This window comes from Hippopotamus amphibius, chromosome 1 (genome assembly GCF_030028045.1).
Source record: "Hippopotamus amphibius kiboko isolate mHipAmp2 chromosome 1, mHipAmp2.hap2, whole genome shotgun sequence".
Classification (NCBI taxonomy): Eukaryota; Metazoa; Chordata; class Mammalia; order Artiodactyla; family Hippopotamidae; genus Hippopotamus; species Hippopotamus amphibius.
The window spans coordinates 176,929,959-176,952,062 of NC_080186.1; the positions used below are offsets into that span (position 1 = coordinate 176,929,959).

General features: G+C 37.5%; 1 pseudogene; it reads left to right on the forward strand.

Annotated features, from left to right (window-relative positions):
* Positions 1 to 12,978: 12,978 nt before the first annotated feature.
* On the forward strand, positions 12,979 to 16,557 carry LOC130860670 (elongation factor 1-alpha 1-like; annotated as a pseudogene).
* Positions 16,558 to 22,104: the final 5,547 nt, after the last annotated feature.

Consider the following 22,104-nt stretch of genomic DNA (forward strand, 5'->3'; position numbering starts at 1 on the left):
CACACTTGATTCTTAGATCTGGTCTGTGTACTACATCTCAGACTTCTCTGTGTACTACATCTCAGACTTCTCTGTCTCCACTCCACACTTGCCCCCAAAATATACTTGTCTTGTGTCCCACTCCCTTTGGATCCTAATAGGATCTGGAGTGAAGTGGATAAACTATACAAATGAAGGTCATTAGTGCGCACATCTCCTGGGAAATACATGCAGCTAAGAGGCTCTTCCTGAATCTGGTTAGAATCCTCTTTATGCAAAAGGAATCGATATAATGGTGGGGCTTTAAGGCTCTTTCTTAGGGGAGGTTTTCAGCGACAGCCTTGCTTTCGAAACCCCTCAAAGCACATTAGGAAGCAGTGCCCTACCACGTGAATGTAGCCTGGTCTTCTGCCTTCTGCTGTTTTGACAAGAAACTTGATGGGATATCCTAACAGAGCAGCAACTATAACTTAGCAGTCCTTAGGTCTCCTCCCCACAGCAGGGCAAGAGAGCCCTGCCAGGGAACGATCTCCAACAAAAGGCAGCTTTTTGACATTCTACAAAAGAGGTAGTGAAAGATCTTGTTTGAAATATGTGGATTTCACTGACCATTTTTCTCAAACTTATATCTCACCTCCTCCATGGCCAACCTGCCCTTTTAGAGGACACCCAGGTGACTAGGTGTGCTAACTGCTTCTACAGAACCACACTGAAATGCCTACCATGTTCTGTTCAGCAAGGGAACTCAGAAGAAGAACATGTGGGGTCAAACTGGGATGAAGACAGCACTATTCCAAGTGAATAAAACATTCAGTTATTATTTCTGTCTCTTGTCTTTTCAATTTGGTCCCATCTTTTCTGATACTTTCAAATTCCTGTTTCATATGATTTTTTTCTCTAAAGAGTATAGATTACATACAGTATTTCAATCTTATTTTCCAGGAAGCAACTGAAAATGCGATATGTACTATAAGTGGTTTTTTATTATGATCATAGGGAAGAAAAACTAATCTAAAGTTCTTATCAAGAAGGTAGTCTTTTTAACTGTATTTCTTAAATCTAAGTAAAAATTTACTTCACAGACTGTAATGTTTCCTCTGAATATTTCCCTGAATTCAACGATCAGTCTCTGGTTAATCCTTCTAGTTCTATTGTGTTCCTTTATAAGGTAGTTTGGAATAGCCGACTAATAATCTATTACCAGGAACAGATCTTCCTGACAACTTTACCATTTTGGACATAGTTATATCTAAACACAGTACTTTCTAATTTTTCCATAGGTGATGCCCTTTGTTCAATTTACTTGAACTTTAGCACAACGCAAAGAAAACTTATAGGTATCACCTTAGTTAATTTCATATTCAATGAAGAAGCTATGTGAAGGATAAAGAGTAATTGAACTCGTTGATTTGAATTGCATTAAACTCTCATAAAGCAATTATAAAAGGAACATTTATTTACTTTTCACTCAGATATGTTCATGTTCAAGAGACAAGAATTACAAGGTAGGGGAAATCTTCACAACTGATGATATATAATAAAAATGAGATTGCAGTTATAAATTCCTAATCAGAGGATCTTAATGGTAACAGGACATTAGAAGGAAGCTAATTGGCAATGTAAGAAAGACCTAGGGCAGGAGATTTTCAAATCAATAGAGTAAACAACTGGCTGACATTGGATAGATAAGAAAAACTTATTTCTATACAACCATCTGAAAGCATCTCCTCCTTGCTCTCAGCCTGGGAAAGGCTGAATATATAAGGTGAAGTGGTGAATAGGAGATGAATTCAGGGATTTCAGGCTTTCAATTTGGGGCTTTGCCATAGTCCTAAATCATCCCAATGGTCTCAACTCATCCTTCCTTCCTTCCTTCCTTTCTCCGCAAAGCATCTGTAAAGGCAATAAAAATATCTGTGTATTTAACATTTGAAGGCAAAGACTTAGGAAGAAGGCTGAATTCAAGAATTTTTTTCTAGAAAATACCTTAATGACCTGGGCCTGTTTGGCTATGAAAACTGAGTTGCTCCCTTCCCCCCACCTATCGCAGGATTCCCCAGCTGTGATGTAATTACTCTCACCAATTACTCTCAATAATTAGCCCAACACATCCCATAGACCCCTACCTTGAGCTAACAGTAATTTTGCAAGTGAATAAAAAAAGGTTTTTTGTTTTTTTTTTTTGCAGCTGCTATGTTGCCCAAGCCAGGGCCACCATTTACTCCCAGATGTGCTCCAGAAGATGTCATTCACGTACACGACAAAGTGAGTAGACACCCCTTAGGGCTGTCTAGAGCTGGGTCAGAAAATGTGGAAGAGGGTAGGCTGCCACATAGGCACAGGAATTCAGAGAAAGAAAGAAACTGGAAACCAAATCCCTCTGGGAAACCTGTTGAAAATATGGCGAGGGGCACTGGGATTGGAATGTTGATTCAGTTTGTTTGGATATTAAAGAAAAGCGTGGCTCTAGAAGCCTGGAAACTTGGGGATAACCCTAGGGCAGACATTTTCAGTATGCTTCCACAAATACACATCCTCCTGCATTTCCTGTCAAAATGCATCACAGATCTATGATCTTGGGAGAGCCTCCTCCTGGAAGCACCTATCCCCAGTGGAGGGACTCAGCCTCCATGAGTAAAGGGAGGGAAATCACGAGGCTGTCCAAAAAGACTCACAAATGAATCTTGTTTTCCTTATGTTCTCCCCTTTCATTTACCTCAGCATGTTTCAAAAAGCTGAAGAGTTGGTTCTCCTACCTAAGAGCAGGAGTCCAAGAATTGAACACTGTGTAGAGTGAACTCAAATATGTATATAATAAATTTTAGTTAAACGTTTACACTCAGATAAAGATTGACAAGTTATGTAAAAAAAATCAGTTTAAGATATTTATTTTGATTTTGTAAAGGCACACGATTTTTTCTTTCTAACATAATTGTTCAAAAACAAATTTGTTTCTTACATATAAAATTGCCTAGACCCTGAAAACATAAGATAATTAGAAAGAAAAATCATTGAACAATGGAGGAAAGGAAATATTCTGACCCCCTTTGCCCTACAGGGAGCCCCTCCCTATTTCAATCAAAGAAAACAAGTCTTTTCTGCTTTGGCTTAAAAGATTGAAATGAAGGTACCCTAAGCTAATGTGTATCTGACTTAAAATATTTTGCATGTAAACCAGCCAAGTCAGAGAAAGGCTGGTTCAGCTGCAAGAACCATGTGACACCTAAAAAGCAAGCATTTCAGAGCGGGAAGGTTTTCATGGTGAGCCAAATAAGAAGCAGCTGGGGCTCCAGCATTCCTCCACACCCCAGACACTCCAAAACTGGGGACTGAAGTGCCAGCTTTATGTGTAGGCTGCAAGAGCTTATCTTTAAATAGTCATTCTGTTACATTCATCTTTCATCTATTCATAGGAATGCCCCCTTCTAACTCCCAGCCCCAAAACACACATAAAGGGGTCTAAGTTGCAAAGGAATGGTGGAGAATCCTTATTCTCCTGTGCTTGAGTGACTAGGTGCCAGGTTGGGCATAGATCACCATGAAGAAGTATACAGTACATTCATAAACTGTGAGAATATAAATCTGCCATATTGGGTAAGAAACTAGGTGGTTAGAAAACAAATGCCTTTGAAACAGTTAAAGCACCTGGTGAAGGGATTTTACCACAAGCCAAAATGTCTGGAATATGATATCAGGAGTTTGTCCCCCGAAGTACCAGGATATAAATTAAAGGCCAAGTATGCTTTAAGTATAAGGAAAGCTTGCAGGTCCAAGAGAAGGAGGAGATATTTTAGATAATGTCACACTTGACTCTCACAATTAATATTATCTGTTATAGGGCAGATGTATCAGTTGGTTGCTAGTCTCTAGGCTGTATAGTTTGCATGAAAGTCAGTGCAGGGACAGAGGACTTGGAGTCAGGTGCTCAAGGTCCAGTTCAAACAAGAAGTACATTTTTATCTATTTGCAAGAGCAAATAATTGGCAACACTGCAGCATCACATAACAGCAAATTGTCTTTAGTCTTCTTGAAATGCTGCATTTGGCCTGACCACCTTCTCCAAGGGAGGATTTTTGCATATATACATAGACAGTCTTAATCTATGTGAGTGATGGTAGGCAGACTCAAGGAACAGCTTGGGGACTTGGACGTTTACACTGAGTACAATCCGCAGAGGAAAATCTGTGCTCATTCAGGACAGCGATAGTGATATACTGTCATCTATCCTCACCTCCCAAATCACAGCCACCACATGGCCAGACCAATGCACTGTACTGTCCTATATATCAGAACAGAATGGCCACTGCTGGGGGAGTGAGGGTGGCGTGACCTGACCACTGTGGGAAACATGTACTCTCATAAGTCTTGTGAGATCTCCGGGACGGCCCAGCAAAGCACAAGTTGGACTTGCCCACCCACTCAGGGCGTATCTTAACGTTCAAGGCCAGCCCAGACCTGCAGTGGACCTCTCCCCACTTTTCAAGGTGATTGTGGGAAGGAACGCAGTGGGGAAGGTCTGAGTCACGCTGCAATTTGCAAAGATATGTCCTGGGGTGGGGGAGAGATAATAGCCTGCAGTCACTGTGGGTAGGGCCATGGGTCCCTACTACCGTGGACACCTGCTCCCCCAGGGACTGCTATTTGCTACATGTTTTGGGGGAATTCCTGTTCTCCTTGACCTATCAAACTCTCCTAGTCCTGACATTACGCCAGGGACGGGTGGCCTGGGTTATGCGTTTACCTGACCCAAACACATTTTGCAAAGCCAAATATTTCTGTCAGTACAAAATAAGCATGCTTGCCAAGAACGACAAACCTGCAATTCCAATCTGTTAACACTTGTAAAAGATAAAGATAGAGAATGATCAGTTTCCTTGGATTCTTAGGTTTCCTGTGTTGCCTTTACTATTGTTTTTAACTACCTTTCAATTCCTACTTGGACACCAAGGTAATCACAGATTTCAAGAGAAAGCCTGAGTGTCTGGATAAAGAGTTACCAATTTGGTCCCCAAGAGCAATTATCAGGCTTCTTGGTGTGGAGTGATTTGTCTGATGTGGAGCGATTCACAATTTAGAACCAATGCTTTAAAACTTTGTACTCAATAATACTCAAATGGCCACACATGCTTTAAAATCACTGTAACTACAGCTATTCAAAGAAACACAGGCTTCACATGTCTCTGCATGAAGTATATCTAAGGAAGAAAATTCTGATCTCATACTCATGATGTAATGTATATCAAAAGCCAGTTTATTCAGGTGAGTGAACTAGACCTTCACATGAAGAAGAAAATTCATACTGGATATTGTTGCAGGGTATCTGGTCTTTGACATTATCACATCAGCTTATAAATTGTTTTTTCTTGGGAGGGGGAGGGGGTGGTTCTTCATTTTGGGACTGATTATTTGAGAAGACATATAGCAATTTCTCAATTCTGAGCAGTAATGGTTTAGACATTTTGTTTATAAGGTTAACATGAAATCTACTCATCAGAGTTGAGGGTAAGCTCCATGGGGCAATGTGGTAATTAAATTTCTCTGTGAAGTTGTGGGTTCTTAGATGGCGTGTCTCCCAAGAAGTTCAGTCCCGCAATCTTGTGATTATAAGAGTTTGCTTTGTGATCATCAAAGTGGTAGGTTTGTGTGTGTGTGTGTGTGTGTGTGTGTGTGTGTGAGCAAATGACTCTTAAGCCTCCTATCTACATAGTTGTTTGAAATACAATTCATCAGGCTAAATTAAAAACACTCTTTGTTCCTCCAAAAATGTTTCTTTTTTTCAAAAGTGCTGATTCAAACAGGTCAGTTACATGAATTCACAATATCTCATTGGAATTAGAAAGTAAAAGCAGCAGGAAAGGCTGTGAAAGGTCTTTGTGCTAACATTTAAAGACTTTACATTTTTATTGTTTTTACTATGCCACCAATTAGTCAAATTAGAAGTGGGGCATAATAAAGGCCAACTATTTTAATTTCAAGGTCAAAACCTGAGCTTTTAAAAATTATTTGAAGAAATTAACTCAATTATGTTTGGGATTCGATCAACACTCACAGTCAAACTAAACATAGCTTTAAAATTGTAGGGCTCATTAAATTTGATTTAGCTATTTTTTTTTTTACTAGGATGAAAATTATTTTCTGGTTATTGGAAGTGGTTCTTAGGGTTTAAAAGAAATTTAAGATCAGTTTTCCAATAGTGCATATGTGACATGGTCACCTTCCTTGATTTATGCCTTCTCTCCTCTTGACCCCAACACACACACACACACACACACACACACAGAGAGAGAAAGAGAGAGAGAGAGAGAGAGAGAGAGAGAGAGAGAGAGAGAGAGCAGGGTATCCAGATTCCTGGGGAACAGGGAAAGAGAAAATTAAAATTTGAGAGCGGACAGTGCCTGACATTAAGACTTTACTAACCATCTAATATAAAAATGTATGGATGAGCATCAAAAAGTGTGTCCCAAATTAACTAATATGCAAAGGAAAAAAATCCCAGCACCTCTCAAACTCCTGAGAGGATTAATGGTAGATAACAAATGCACTTAAATTATTTACCAGCCGGAGCTTCACCAGGTACAAACAGCCACAAATTGAAAGAAATGCACATCTAATATATCCTCCTTAGTAAAGATTTACTCCTTATACACTGCCCTAGGATGATGAGTATTAATTTTTCTTTCTTTTTCTTTAGATCCCACCAGGAAATCCAAAATTTTCCTAGTGCTTCAGGGCTGGCATCCTTAAACCCTAATCCCCCACAAAATTCAGGCTTGTAAATAATTTCCTATCTGACTGCTACCCTGTGTCAACTTTCTCTTATTCTATCTTCCCTGTCAATAAACATATTAAAATATATATTTATTTAGGTACTTTAGATATTTGTAGTTCCTTAATTTCTATAAAGTTTATTTTATAGATAAGGAAATAGGTGCCAGTCAGAAATGTATTGAATGGCTGAAGAAAGGTCTTTGCTAAGTAGTCACTGACCAATCCCAGGGAATCCAAGCAAGCCTGACTGACAGTTGTCAGAGACAGAATTCAGGACATTCCTTTATCAGCCTAGATGGCCTCAGACTTCCCTGGTGATTCCAGAGGACCTTGACTCCTCTGTTCTAAACCTTCACTCTCTCAGGCTGTTTGAACCTAGACTCCTGTAAGATTCCACCAGGCATCATTCTCTCCATAAAGCCTTCACCAGTTTCCCTGGGTTGGAAAGACTCACTTCCTCTGCACACTGTTCTTTGCTTACGTGGCCTATATCTTAGGGCATTTAAGACTTTTTGTTTTATGCTGTTGTTTCTGGATGTGTGTTACTTTGAAGTCTATTTGAGGGCCCAGCATTATTTACCTGTCTGCTCTACTTCAGTGCTAAGCATAATTTTATGCACGTGCTAAGTTCTCAGTAAACGTTAGTTGAAAAAGTGAATACAAAATTAAATAAATTAATGGATAACAATACACAAATGGCATGTTATCTACAGTGTTGAGATCCATATACGATGGTACAAAGAGTAAAGAAAATCCCATGGACTCAGCATCCAACCCTAGGTTTCAATTTCTAGATTGTATTTTACAATTTTTTTTTTTTGCAGAGAAATGATGAGATTTTCAGTTGGCATTATACTGATAGAATTACTTCAATCACCAAACAATCCACATTAACTATCTTGATGTTAATAAATATGTCATCATCAGAAAATAAAACTCATTAACAAGGCTGCACATTGATGACAGAAGACACTACTTAAAGCTATAATTTGCAGATTAAGTGAGAAATGCTACTTTGTTAACATTCTCTATGTAAAATCTGAGATTGTATTCACATGCAATATCTTTTTGGTTTCTAATACACCATCTTGTTCCATATAAGATCTGAGGATGCAATGCCATATTCAGTTCGTCTTGCAATGTCCCATACGGGGCTTCAGGTTTACAATACAGATAATTAGTATTATGGTGTATTAGTCCATATTTCATAAATTAGATTAATAATTCCTCTTTGCCTCTCCATAAAATTATAATTTGATTCATATGTCTTTTTATGGTATTGATAAAAAGTTTACTAAATAATTAGAAAATAGGAAAATATTAAAACTGATTTTTTAAATTAAACTTTTAACTTGAGATAATTAGAGGTTCACATGAAGTTTTAAGAAATAATTCAGAGAGATCTGTGTACTTGCTACCCAGTTTCCCCCCGTGGTAACATCTTGCAAAACTACAGGACAATAACTCAACCAGCATATTGATATTACTACAGGCAAAGTTTCCTCTTGTTGCCTTTAATAGCCACGCCCACCTACCCACAACCCTGCACACTGGCAACCAGTAATCGGTTCTTCACTTCTATAATTTTAGCATATTAATAACGTTATTTAAATGAAATTACACAGTATATAATCTTTCAGGATTTTTTTTTCACTCGGTATAATTCCCTAGAGATTCATTCAAGTTGTCAAGTGTATCCTCTTTGTAAGTATATTCTATGGTGTGGATGGACCACAGTTTAACTATTTACCTGTTGAAGGACATGTGGGGTATGTCCAGTTTGGGGCTATTATGAATAAAATATCCATTACATGTCTTTGTGTGAACCTAAGTTTTCACTTCTTTGAGATTTCCCCAATGCAATTTCTGGGTCATATGCTAGTTGCATATTTAGATTTGTAAGAAAATGCCAAACTATTTTCAAGAGTATTTACACCATTTTTCATTCTCAGCAGCAATGTGTAAGGAATTCAGTTTCTCTTCATCCTAGTCAGCAATTGGTATTGTTGCTATTTTTTACTTTAGTCATTCTGATAGGTATGTAGTGATATCTTACTGTGGCTATAATTTGAATATCCCTAATGGCTGGTACACTTTCATGTACTTATTGTCATCTATATATGGCGAAATGCATGTTCATGTCTTTTGCTCATTTTCTAGCTGGACTATTTGTTTACTGAGTTTTGAGTGTTTGCAATATATATTCTAGATACTGTTTGTTAGGTAGATGCTTCAGAAAAATTATCTCCAGGTCTGTAGCTTGTTTTTCCATTCTTTTGATAGACAATTTTACTGAGGACAATTTTAAAATTTTGATGAAGTCCAATTTATTAATGTTACCTTTTATGGGTTGTGGCTGCAGTATTAAATCTAAGAACTCTTACCTGGTGATATCTGTTATCAGATTTTCTGTTATGAACCTGTTACCAAAGATTTACTCTTATTTTTTTCCCTAGAAGTTTCATAGTTTTATGTTTCACATTTAAGTCTGTGACATATTTCGAGTTAATTTTTGTATAAGGTATGAATGAGATTTAAGTTCAGATTAATTTTTTTTTCCTGTGTGGTGTTCCGGCACCATATGTTAAGAACGCTAACCTTTCTCCATTGAATTACTTTTGGACTTCTGTTAAATATTGGTTGAGCGTGTTTTGTGGGGATCTATTTCTGGGTTCTCTATATTGTTGCATTGATCCTTATGTCTGTCTTTGCACCAGTATCACAGTGTCTTGATTACTGTATCTACATAGTAGGCCTGAGTATTGGGTACAGTTATTTCTTCTACCTTATTCCCTTTTCAAGATTATTTTAGCTATTCTAGGATCTATGCCTTTTCATGTAAATGTTAGAATAGGCTTGTCTTGTCTATGCTTTTAACGAAAAACCTTGTTGGAATTTTGGTAGGAATTATTTTGAACCTACAGGTTGATTGGTGGATAATTGACATCTCTATTATATTGAGACTTCCAATCCATGAGTGCAGTATGTATCCCTATTTATTTAGGTCTTTGATTTCTTTCATCAGTATTTTGTAACTTTTGGCATACAGATGCTATGTATGATTTGTTAGGATTTACCTAAGTATTTTATTTTCTTTGGAAAGATTATTAATGGTATTGTGATTTAAATTTTGATTTCAGCATATTCCTTGTTTATATATAGAAATGTGATTGATTTTTGTGTGTTGATCTTGTGTCCCACAACCTTGCTAAACTTACCAGTTTTAGGAATTTTTTTTTGGTAGATTCCTTAGGATTTTCTACATGACCATGTCATTTTTCTTTCTCTTCCTTCCTCCCTTCCTTCCTTTTACCTCACTGCAGCAGCTAGAACTTCCAGTACTATTGTTGAATAAGAATGGTGAGAATGGGCATCCTTGCCTTGAGTCTTTCCCCATTAAGTATATTATCTACAGGTGTTTTGTAGACGGGTTTTATCAAGTTGAAGAAGTTTCCCCTCTATTCCTAGTTTGCTGAATTTTTTAAAATTATACTTGGGTGTTGGATTTTGCCAAATGCTTTATGATCATATGAGCTTTCTTCTTTAGCCTGTTGATATGGTGGATTGCACTGATTTTCAACTGTTGAACCAGCCTTGCATGCCTGGAATAAATCCTACTTGGTCCTAGTAAGGAATTATTTTTATACATTGCTGGACTTCATTTGCTAATATTTTGTTGATGATTTTTCATCTAAGTTCATGAGAGGATATTGGCCTATAATTTTCTTTTTCTGTATTATTTTTGTCTGATTTTGCTATCAGGGTAGTATTAGCCTCATAAAATGAGCTGGAGAACGTTCCCTCCTCTTCTATTGCCTGGAAGAGATTGTGTAAAATTGGTGTTAATTACTTAACTGTTTCATAGAATTCTCCAGTGAAACCATTTGCACTTAGAGATTTTTTTTTTCAGGAGCTTTTAAATTACTAATTCAATGTAGTGTTTGTAATGGCTATTCAGTTTGCCTATTTCACCTGGGCTGAGTTTTAGAGCTTGTGATTTTCAAGTCCATTTCTTCTAAGTTGTTAAATTTATGAGCATAAAGTGGTTTGTAGTTGTTTCCTTTATCATTTTGACACCTACAGGATCTATATTGATAGCCCCTGTTTTATTCCTGATATTGGTGATTTGTGTCTTCTCTTTTTATCATTGTCAGTCTTGCTAGAAATTAATCAATTTTATTGAATTTTTCAAAGAACCAGTTTTTTGTCCCACTGGTTTTCTCTATGGTTTTCCTGTTTTCAATTTCATTAATTAATGCTCTTATTATTATTTCCTTCCTTCTGCTGGATGGTGTCAAAAGTTTATTTTTCTATATATACATTTTATAGTTAATGATTTTTGAATTGACAGGAGAGCCAATCCATAAGTATGATTTTAACTGTGTTAAATACTGAATAATCTTTAAATTGGTAACTGTTTAATATTTAACTGTCCATGGTGACAAAAGTTTAGAGAGAAAACAGGAAAATTCATTAATTGGCATGTAATAACTTCAAGTCTTAAGTTTCCATTTGAAGAGATTCTGGATATGTACACGTATTCTCTCTTAATCTAAAAAAATTATATTAGAGGAAAATTTGCAATGTAACTCTAAATCACTGTACATAGATATGTTGAGAGCTAAAAAAGTTCTATAAAACGTCTTTCTTCCAAGGAAGGATGGGGAAATTGCAGAGTAGAAAATAAACTGGAGAGAAATGAATTATCCACACAGGAAAGAGGGGATATTTTAGTTGAAATATAGCTGGAAAATTTAGGTAGAGGTCTTACACGAGAATGGGGAAAAGGTAGAAATGTCTGACTCAGAGAAAGATCACTCCCTAAAGAGACGTGAGCTGCCAAAAGAATGGGGGTTTGCAACTGAGCTGAGTTGAAAATAAATGTAGAGAGAAAAGAAGACCTTTCTTTAAAAAACATACATACATTTTAAAAGAAATAAAGGGTAAGATTAGAAGTAAAAATATTAGTTAATTAAACTTTAGGAGCTTATGAATTTAACTCAGTCCCTGCCCTCCTAAAGCTTGCAGTCTGACCGATTATTTTTCACTGGATTGCTTTAAAATATACCACACTTAAAATAGATGTTCATCCATTAGTTTACAGTTTAATTGCTTACGAGAGATAGTGTTTTTAATATTACAACTTTAAGTTTATAGGAATCCCCAAAGTTTAGCTAGTGTGTGTCTGCCTTAGCAATGGGTCCTTTTGAGCTAACAGTGTGTTGGGTTTCCTGCAGACTACAGAACTGCTAAGAAGCTAGGTGCTCATTGTTTACATCTGCTGGAGTACAAGAACAACCAATTCTATTTCATTTTTAAAGTTAGCTCTAGGCAGTGGTTTCTCCCAAGTCTCTGATGATGGCCCATATCTATTTTGCTTTTTCTTCCTCCTTTGTCTTGCTGAATATAAAGCTCAAATAATGCTGTGTGCTCAGGCCTTTGCTCTTCAGGTCTTAAGTTCTATGTCATTGCAGACTGGAATGTTGGTTTTCTCCCTCCCCCTGCCCCTGTCAAACTCCCGTGTGTACTTTTAAATCCAGCTCAGCCACCTCCTCTGGAAAATCATCCCTAAATACACTTTCCTTCCAGTACTCTTTCCATCCTATGTATATTGCTTCTGCTAACACCTACCACAGTACACTCTGCACTGCATTTTATACTTCCCTTCCTAACTAGGCCTGATGACAGAGATTGGGTCTATGACTCTCCTGTTCCAAGTTCCTAGCACAGTAACAGTGCTTAATAATAAATGCTGTCGAATGAATGGATACATATGCAAGCTGGCAATGACCATTAAATAACTCTTCATTAAAATAGCTTTAACACATCCACAAAAATACTTGGTATATTTAGAGTACTTTTCTTTTTCTGAAGTAATAGAAGAGTCAGTTTAAAAGATATTTTTTAATAATTCATACACTTGCTTGACATAGAATCATTGCTAATCAGTAAAGCTTAACTTTATGAAAGAATAAAAACCTAAGCAAGAAATGATGCCTCTGCCCTAAAAATATTAGTCTATTAATAGAATGAGAAGGAAAGGTGCAGACTGGGAGAAAATACTTGCAAATGTCATATATTATAAAGAACTGTCATTCAAAATATAGAAAGATCTCTTAAAACTCAAAAATTAAAAAAAAAGCAACCAATTAAAAAATGGGCAGCTTTTTCACAATGGGTTTGCTGCCAGGACACAGGTGTTGTGAAAACTACCACTAAACCTAAACAAAAATGGTAAAGGAGAAGACCCACATCAACATCGTTGTCATTGGACACATAGATTCAGGGAAGTCTACCACTACTGGCCATCTGATCTATAAATGTGGTGGGATCAACAAGAGAACCACTGAAAAATTTGAGAAGGAGGCTGCCAAGATGGGAAATGCCTGGGTCTTGGACAAACTGAAAGCTGAATGGGAGCTGAACGTATCACCATTGATATCTCCCTGTGGGAATTCAGGACCAGCAAGTACTATGTGACCATCATTGTTGCCCCAGGACACAGAGACTTCACCAAAAGCATGATTACAGGCACATTCCAGGCCAACTATGCTGTCCTGATTATTGCTGCTGGTGTTAGTGAAGTTGAAGCAGGGATCTCCAAGAACAGGCAGACCTGTTCCACACTGGGTGTGAAACAACAAATTGTTGGAGTTACCAAAATGGATTCTACTGAGCCATGCTACAGCCAGAAGAGATACAAAGAAATTGTTAAAGAAGTCAGCATCTACATTAAGAAAATAGGCTATACAACACTCATTTATTATAAAAACTCTCCAGAAGCTGGGCATAGAGGGAACCTACCTCAACATAATAAAGGCCATATATGACAAACCCACAGCAAACATCATTCTCAATGGTGAAAAAATGAAAGCATTCCCTCTAAGATCAGGACAAGACAAGGATGTCCATTCTCACCACTATTATTCAACATAGTTTTGGAAGTCCTGGCCACAGCAATCAGAGAAGAAAAAGAAATAAAAGGAATCCAAATTGGAAAAGAAGTAAAACTGTCACTGTGTGCAGATGACATGATACTATACATAGAAAATCCTAAAGATGCCACCTGAAAACTACTTGAGCTAATCAACAAATTTGGTAAAATTGCAGGATACAAAATGAACACACAGAAATCTCTTGTATTTCTATACACTAACAATGAAAGATCAGAAAGAGAAATGAAGGAAACAATCCTATTCACGATTGCAACAAAAAGAATAAAACACCTAGGAATAAACCTACCTAAGGAGGTAAAAGACCTGTACTTAGAAAGCTATAAGACATTGATGAAAGAAATCAATGATGCAAACAAATGGACAGATATACCATGTTCTTGGATTGCAAGAATCAACATTATGAAAATGACTACACTACCCAAAGCAATCTACAGATTCAATGCAATCCCTATCAAATTACCAATAGCATTTTTTACAGAACTAGAACAAAAAATCCTAAAATTTGTATGGAGACACAAAAGACCCTGAATAGCCAAAGCAATCTTGAGGGAAAAAAACGGAGCTGGAAGAATCAGACTCCCTGACTTCAGACTATACTACAAAGCTACAGTAATCAAGACAATATGGTACTGGCACAAAAACAGACATATAGATCAATGGAACAGGATAGAAAGCCCAGAGATAAACTATGGTCAACTAATCTATGACAAAGGAGGCAAGGATATACAGTGGAGAAAAAGCCTCTTCAGTAAATGGTGATGGGAAAACTGGAAAGCTACATGTAAAAGAAAGAAATTAGAACACTCCCTAACACCACACACAAAAATAAACTCAAAATGGATTAAAGACCTAAATGTAAGGCCAGACACTATAAAACTCTTAAAGGAAAACATAGGAAGACATTTATGTCACTGACATAAATCACAGCAAGATCTTTTTTTACCCACCTCCTAGAGTAATGGAAATAAAAACAAAAATAAGTAAGTGGGACCTAATGAAACTTAAAATCTTTTGCACAGCAAAGGAAACTATAAGCAAGACGAAAAGACACCCTCAGAATGGGAGAAAATATTTGCCAATGAAGCAACAAACAAAGGATTAATCTCCAAAATATATAAACAGTTCATGCAGTATCAAAAACCAAACAACTCAATCAAAAAATGGGCAGAAGACCTAAATAGGCATTTCTCCAAAGATGACATACAAATAGCCAATAGGCATATGAAAAACTGCTCAACATCACTAATTATTAGAGAAATGCAAGTCAAAATTATAATGAGGTATCACCTCACACTGGTTAGAATGGGCATCATCAGAAAATTGACAAACAGTAAATGCTGGAGAGGGTGTGGAGAAAAGGGAACCCTCTTGCACTGTTGGTGGGAATATAAATTGATACAGCCACTATGGAGAACAGTATGGATGTTCCTTGAAAAACTAAAAATAGAACTACCATATGACCTAGCAATCCCACTACTGGGCATATACCCAGAGAATACCATAATTCAAAAAGACACATGCACTCCAATGTTCATTGCAGCACTATTTACAATAGCCAGGTCATGGAAGCAACCTAAATGTCCATCAATAGAGGAATGGATAAAGAAGATGTGGTACATGTATACAATGGAATATTACTCAGCCATAAAAAGGAACGAAACTGGGACATTTTTAGAGACATGGATGGACCTAGAGACTGTCATACAGAGTGAAGTGAGTCAGAAAGAGAAAAACAAATATCATATATTAACGTATATATGCAGAATCTAGAAAAATGGTACAGATCAACTGGTTTGCAAGGCAGAAGTAGAGACACAGATGTAGAGAACAAACATGGACACCAAGTGGGAAAAGTGGGGGTGGTTGGGGTGGGATGAATTGGGAGACTGGGATTGCCATATATACATTACTAATAAGAAAAAAATATCAAATTGTACACTTTATGTGCAGTTCATTGTATGTCACTTATATCTCAATAAAAGTTCTTAAAAAAAAAAAAAAAGAAAGAAAATTGGCTACAACTCAGTAGTATTTGTGCCAATTTCTGGCTAGAATGGTGACAATATGCTGGAGCCAAGTGCTAACATGCCCTGGTTCAAGGGATGGAAAGTCACCCATAAAGATAGCAATGCCAGTGGAACTACACTGCTTGAAGCTCTGGATTGCATCCTGCCACCAACTCATCCAATTGACAAGCCCTTGCGTTTGCCCCTCCAGGACGTGTACAAAATTGGTGGTATTGGTACTGTCCCCATGGGTCGAGTGGAGACAAGTGTTCTCAAACCTGGTATGGTGATCACCTTTGCTTCTGTCAACATAACAACTGAAGTGAAGTCTGTTCAAATGCACCATGAAGCTTTGAGTGAAGCTTTTCCTGGAGATGATGTAGGCTTCAATGTCAAGAATGTGTTGTCTGTCAAAGATGTTTGTCATGGCAATGTGGCTGGTGACAGCAAAAGTGACCCACTGATGGAAGCAGCTGGCTTCACAGCTCAGGAAATTATCTTGAACCATCCAGGCCAAATCAGTGCTGGATATGCACCTGTGCTGGATTGTCACACAGCTCACATTGCTCACAAATTTGCTGAGATGAAGGAGAAGACTGATCATTGTTCTGAAAAAGCTGGCAGATGGCCCCAAATTCTTGAAATCTGGTGATGCTGCCATCGTTGATATGGTCCCTGGCAAGTCCATGTGTGTTGAGAGCTTCTGTGGCTATCCTCCTCTGGGTTGTTTCACTGTTTGTGACACTAGACAGACGGTTGCTATGGGTGTCATCAAAGCAGTGGACAAGAAGGCAGCTGGAGCTGACAAGGTCACCAAGTCTGCCCAGAAAGCTCAGAAGGCTAAATGAATGTTATCCCCAAGACCTGCCACCCAGTCTTAATCGGTGGTGGAAGAACGGGCTCAGAACTGTTTGTCTCAATTGGCCATTTAAGTTTAATAGTAAAAGACTGGTTAATCATAAAGACGCATCATAAAACCTTCAGAAGGAAAGCAGAATGTTTTGTGGACCACTTGTTTTGTGTGTGGCAGTTTTAAGTTATTAGTTTTTAAAATCAGGACTTTTTAATGGAAACAGCTTGACCAAAAATATGTCACAGAATTTGAGACCCATTAAAGTTTGATAAGAAAAAAAGAAAGGGCAAAAGACGTTAACAGACACCCCACCAAAGAAGATATATAGATGGCAAATAAGCGTAGGAAAAGATGCTCAAAATCATATATCATTAGGGAATTACAAATTGAAATAATAATGAGATACTACTACACACATATTAGAATGGTCGAAATCTGGAACACTAACAACACCAAACGCTCATGAGGGTGTGGAGCAACAGGAACTCTCATTCACGGCTGGTGGCAATGAAAAATGGTACAGCCACTTTGGAAGACAGTTGGGTGGTTTCTCACAAAACTAAACATACTTTGGCCACTTGATTCAGCAACTGAATTCCTTGGTATTTACCCCAAGAAGCTGAAAACATATCCACACAAAAACCTGCACATGGATATCCATTAGCATCTTTATTGCCAAAACCTGGAAGCATCCAAGATGTCCTTCAGTACTTGAATAGATATATCCATTTTTTAAGTAGACCCAGTAAGACATTAATAATTTATTGTAGAGGAAATGGAGGACCAGGCAATGTCTAATTATGACAGTGAGGTAATTATGTATATTTGAAAAAAAGACATTGAAGTAAACTGTGTAGATAACATTTGAAAAAGATAATACTGAGTGAAAAACGATTGGAGTGGCATATACTAAAGGATAAGTAGAAATTTGGAAATATACTTTTATCAAATTAGGAAACTGGTCAAATCTATACTTGGACAAACTACAAGTGGAAAGTTTGGGTGGATGTTAGATGTAGTGATAACAATAAAATCTAAAATCTACAGACACATTCTAGCATTCGTTCTAAGTCAGAAGTGTCGGAGGATCATGGTTCCTTTAAATCTAAGCTCCTACATTCCAAGGCACCCATTAAGCAAATAAAGTCATGCTTTCCAAAGTGCTATATCCAAACAATGGAATATTATTTAGTATTCTATAGAAATGAGCCATCAAACCATGAAAAGACATAGAGGAACCTAAGTGAAAGAAGTCAATCTGAAATGTCTACATACTATAGTTGGCTACGTGACATTCCAGAAAAGGCAAAACAATGGGGGCAGTAAAAATTTCAGTGTTTGCCAGGGGTTAGTGGGGAGGAAGAGATCAATAGAGCACAGAGAATTTTTACGGCAGTGAAACTATTCCACATGATACTGAAAGAGTAGATAAATGCCATTATACACTTGTCAAAACTCACAGTACTTACAACTGTGAACCTTAACATCAATTATGGACTTTCCGTGATAAAGAGGCATCAATGTAGGTTCACCAGCTGTAACTAATGTACCACTCCGGGGTGGGGGGCGGGGGAGGGGATGTTGCTAGTGGGCAAGGTTTGTAGGGGGCAGTGGGGAGGAAGGGAAAAGGGGAGTATATGGGAACTCTTTGTACTCTTTGCTCAATTTTGCTGTGACCCTAAAACTACCCTAAAATAAAATTTATTAGGGAAAAAAAGAATATTTGTTCTACATATTTTTGAGTGTAAGCAATTAACATAAAGAAAGCACTATTGCATAACAGTGCAGGACCTAGCTATTGAAGTGTATCTGTGGGTCGGCTGCAAGGATAGTACCTGAGAGCTTGTTAGAAATGCAGAAACCCAAGTCTCTCCCCAGACCCACTGAACCACAGTCTGTGTTTTAACAAGTTCCCCCAGGTCATTCGTATGAACATTAGAGTTTGAGAAACATTCACGTAGAAGATCAAGAATGAAAGTAGGAGCAAGAAGAACCAGGTTTCTTTCTCACCTCATCCACTCATGTTGTTTAGCATTGGACAATGTATTGAAACTGCAGGTTTCTTGTTCAAAAATCAAGAGGGTTGGCCTGGGTCAGAGGTTCTCACATTGCGGTCCCTGGACCAGCAGCAACCATATCACCTGTACTTGTTGCAAATGCAAATTCTGCTGAATCAGAAACGTGGGGTGAGCCTACCATCTGTTTTGTAACAAGCCTTCCAGGTGTTTCTGACGTGAGCTAAATTTGAGAACTACTGGATGATCTCCAAAGTCCTGTTCAACGTGAACATTCTATGATCATTTGGAAAAATTTTAAGTCATAAGATTTTATATATATGTGTGTGTGTGTATATATATATATATCACGTGTGTATATATATAACTTGAAACTAAATCCTTATGCACTTTAAACAATTAACTAGCCTTCTTTTTATTTTCAGATAGTGCCTTTACCTATTTAAAATTTTTCTTATATTGCTAGAAATTTCTATTGAGTTTTTCAAGTAACAAAAGCATGGTCCTTGGACCCACAAAGGGAACAATTGATTTGAAAATATCTTTCAGACAAAGAAACTCTGAGCTTGCTGCCCATTAAGAGATAAAGATTTTGATCTGACATAATGGCTTTTTTTTTCCTTTTGTAATTAGCACACCACATATTTTTAATGCCAGGATGGCTGGCTAGGGTCATATCATTATCATAATTCCCACTGAATGCTAAGTATATTTTCTTTCATCCAATAAGAAAATCTGGAAAAAAAGCAGACAATGTAAACTTTAATTTGGGTTAATCACAGAAAAGAAGGCCATGATCACATACTAAATAGTGAATTATGAAACACTAAGGGGATTCAGCAAGGAAGCATAAAGGCAATAACTTCTTGTCTGATTCGAGCAGAATGAGAGGATGTGGCTTCATGTGAAATTCTGTCAGAACAACACAGACAAGCACTATTTTTAACTCCTACTTTTATTATAAAGAATTCATAGTGTCAGTATCAAACAGTTATTTTGAAAGAAGGAAAAGCTAGGTACATAAACCAGGTAGCTCAATTTTCATTATCAGACAGTTGTTAACATTGCTGTGGGAGGGAGGGGTCTATATTCCAAGACTGTGGATGCCTGGGGCCATGTTGGCACTCACTTCATGAGCAGAGCACCCACCAACAGAGCACCAAGGGGCCTTCTTTCCTGAGTCTGACTGAGAACTATTTCCTACGTACATGAAAACAGTAATGAGAAGATGATGTATTTGCATACTTCAGGCTTCGTTTACCTGAACCACTTCATTTCCGATATGCAAGCCCTGGTAACCCATCACAGGGATGTCAGTTGCTGGCTCTCACATCTTCTATCTAAACTGTTAGATTCTAGTCACAGCACCAGTATTTTCTTTCTCCTAAGGAGAAAGGTCTTTTGAGCCTTGATGAATAGAACAATTCCACCAACATTTCTGGCCATATTTTCAAAAGAACAGTTTCCATTGTAATGAGATAAAATGGCTTTTTACCTCGTATTTTGCAGAAAACAATTTATGGGTTTTATGCATAAATCAATTAGAAGCCTGAGAAATAGGGGACCCCGAAAAGAGGGCCCTTGACAATCTGGCCTCAATTTGTTGCTGACAGTAATAAATTAGTAGGATTTCGATTTCCTATAAGGTGTTTACCTCTCTAATCACTCTACCTTCCTTAAGAGAATAATGTGTTTGGGTTACAAACAGTCAGGCTGGGCCAAGTGTAAGATGTGTAGTGGGGCAAACGATGTGACGCTGAGCAGAGCTGCTGAAATAGGCTCTATGGAGACCATGCTCAGAGAGGCATCCATCCCCAAAGAATTCATCCCTCCAAATCCCAAAAGAATCCCCCGAGTAGATGAGAGAGACAGGGGAAATAGAGAGAAGGGAAGGTAGGATAAAACAAGGGTCAGATGAGAAGACATGCAGAAGATGGAGGAATAAAGGGGGGAAATGGAGAAAATAGAAGGAAAAGTAGACAAAAAGAGGGAGAAAACAAGATGTGGGGGGAGAAGGAGAGATGAGAAAAGAGTAAAGAAAAGTGAGAGGTGGAAAATGGGGGGGGTCTACAAAGAGCCCCAGGTGGAGAGGAAGCAGAGATGGGGAAATGGTAAAAGAGAGAGGGGCAAGGTGGGGGTGTGTTTCTCTTGAGCAGGTCATCATGGGTGTGGACCTGGAGATTTTGTCTAATGAGGTCATGATAATTGCGTGGTAGACAGCCTACAGAAGCTTTTCCCCAGCATATGTCTGGCAAATGCATCACTGGCATGGATGAAATTAGCTCAGAGCCAGGGCTGTTCTCCTGAGACACATTGTTTTCCCAGAATAGGAAAAGCCACAAGGTGAAATTTCTCTGCTGTAGTCATTGGAAACTAGTAAGCACAGTCAGAGGGAGGATTCTGCTCCAGTACTGTCACATCTCAAGTAGCCTAGAAAAATCCCCATAACTCTTCCCATAATGGAGTTTCGGTCACTGCAGGATGTACTAATGCACCTCAAGGGCTTTCCCTCATTTAGGATTTACACTAGTCCCCTGTTGTGGCATGATGACATCTGTCACAGCCTCACTCACAGCTCTATGTTCTCTGTATCATAAATGTATACCATATTTTTATAACAGTTATTTTTAGAACATAGGTCTAGTGGGAAATTTTGGGAAAGAAGTCCAAATATTTCCTTATTTTACCTATTGTGTAATAAAATTAAATTTATTTCTGTTCAACCTGACCATAAAAATGTATATTATGTATTTATTAATCTCTTTGTTATGTTTGGACTATATGTAAGTTTACTAAAGACACTGGGGTTTCATTGGTATGTTTTATGATATCAGATTGCTTTTCCCAGCTATCTCATACCTGTTTATCCCAAGAGAAAGTCTCTTATTGTAATGAGTTGAATATTACTTCATGTAATAAAGGTTCTATAAATAAAAATATGCCTTATTACTTTTTTTACTCTTTACAAACTCTAATTTAATGTCACTGATTACTTTTTAATAATTGTAATATCCCACTATGTTTTGTCTTCAGATTGTTCTCCTGAAATGCTAGAAAATAAATGATTCCCAATAAAGCACCAATTAAAGAAATCGTCAAAAGTCTTTGTTTGACTTTTGTTACAAGTAACTGCTACATAGGCAATTTGGAATGTGTTCAACATAAGTGTGAATCATCACTATGTAATCTCTGAGAATATGTTGAAAAGAAAGCCTTTGCAGAAGAAATAGTACCTTACAATAATCTTATAGCATCTGGTTTACACCTGGAAAAGTAAACTTTAGTGTTGCGCTGTGATAATTTTAGAACTGTAATGTGAACTGTCTTTGGATTTTATATTTTCTAATTTCAGACTATCTGTACTACCAAAACTAATTTGAGCTATTTTTTTGCACAACAAATAGCTGAAGTAAACATTGGAGAGAACTGATTAATGACACTGACATTCTCTCAAATACCTGCCAGACTCAGCTGTGTGTGTGTGAATACGTAAGTCTTTGCATTGTTCTGATGCTCAGAAGTTTGGA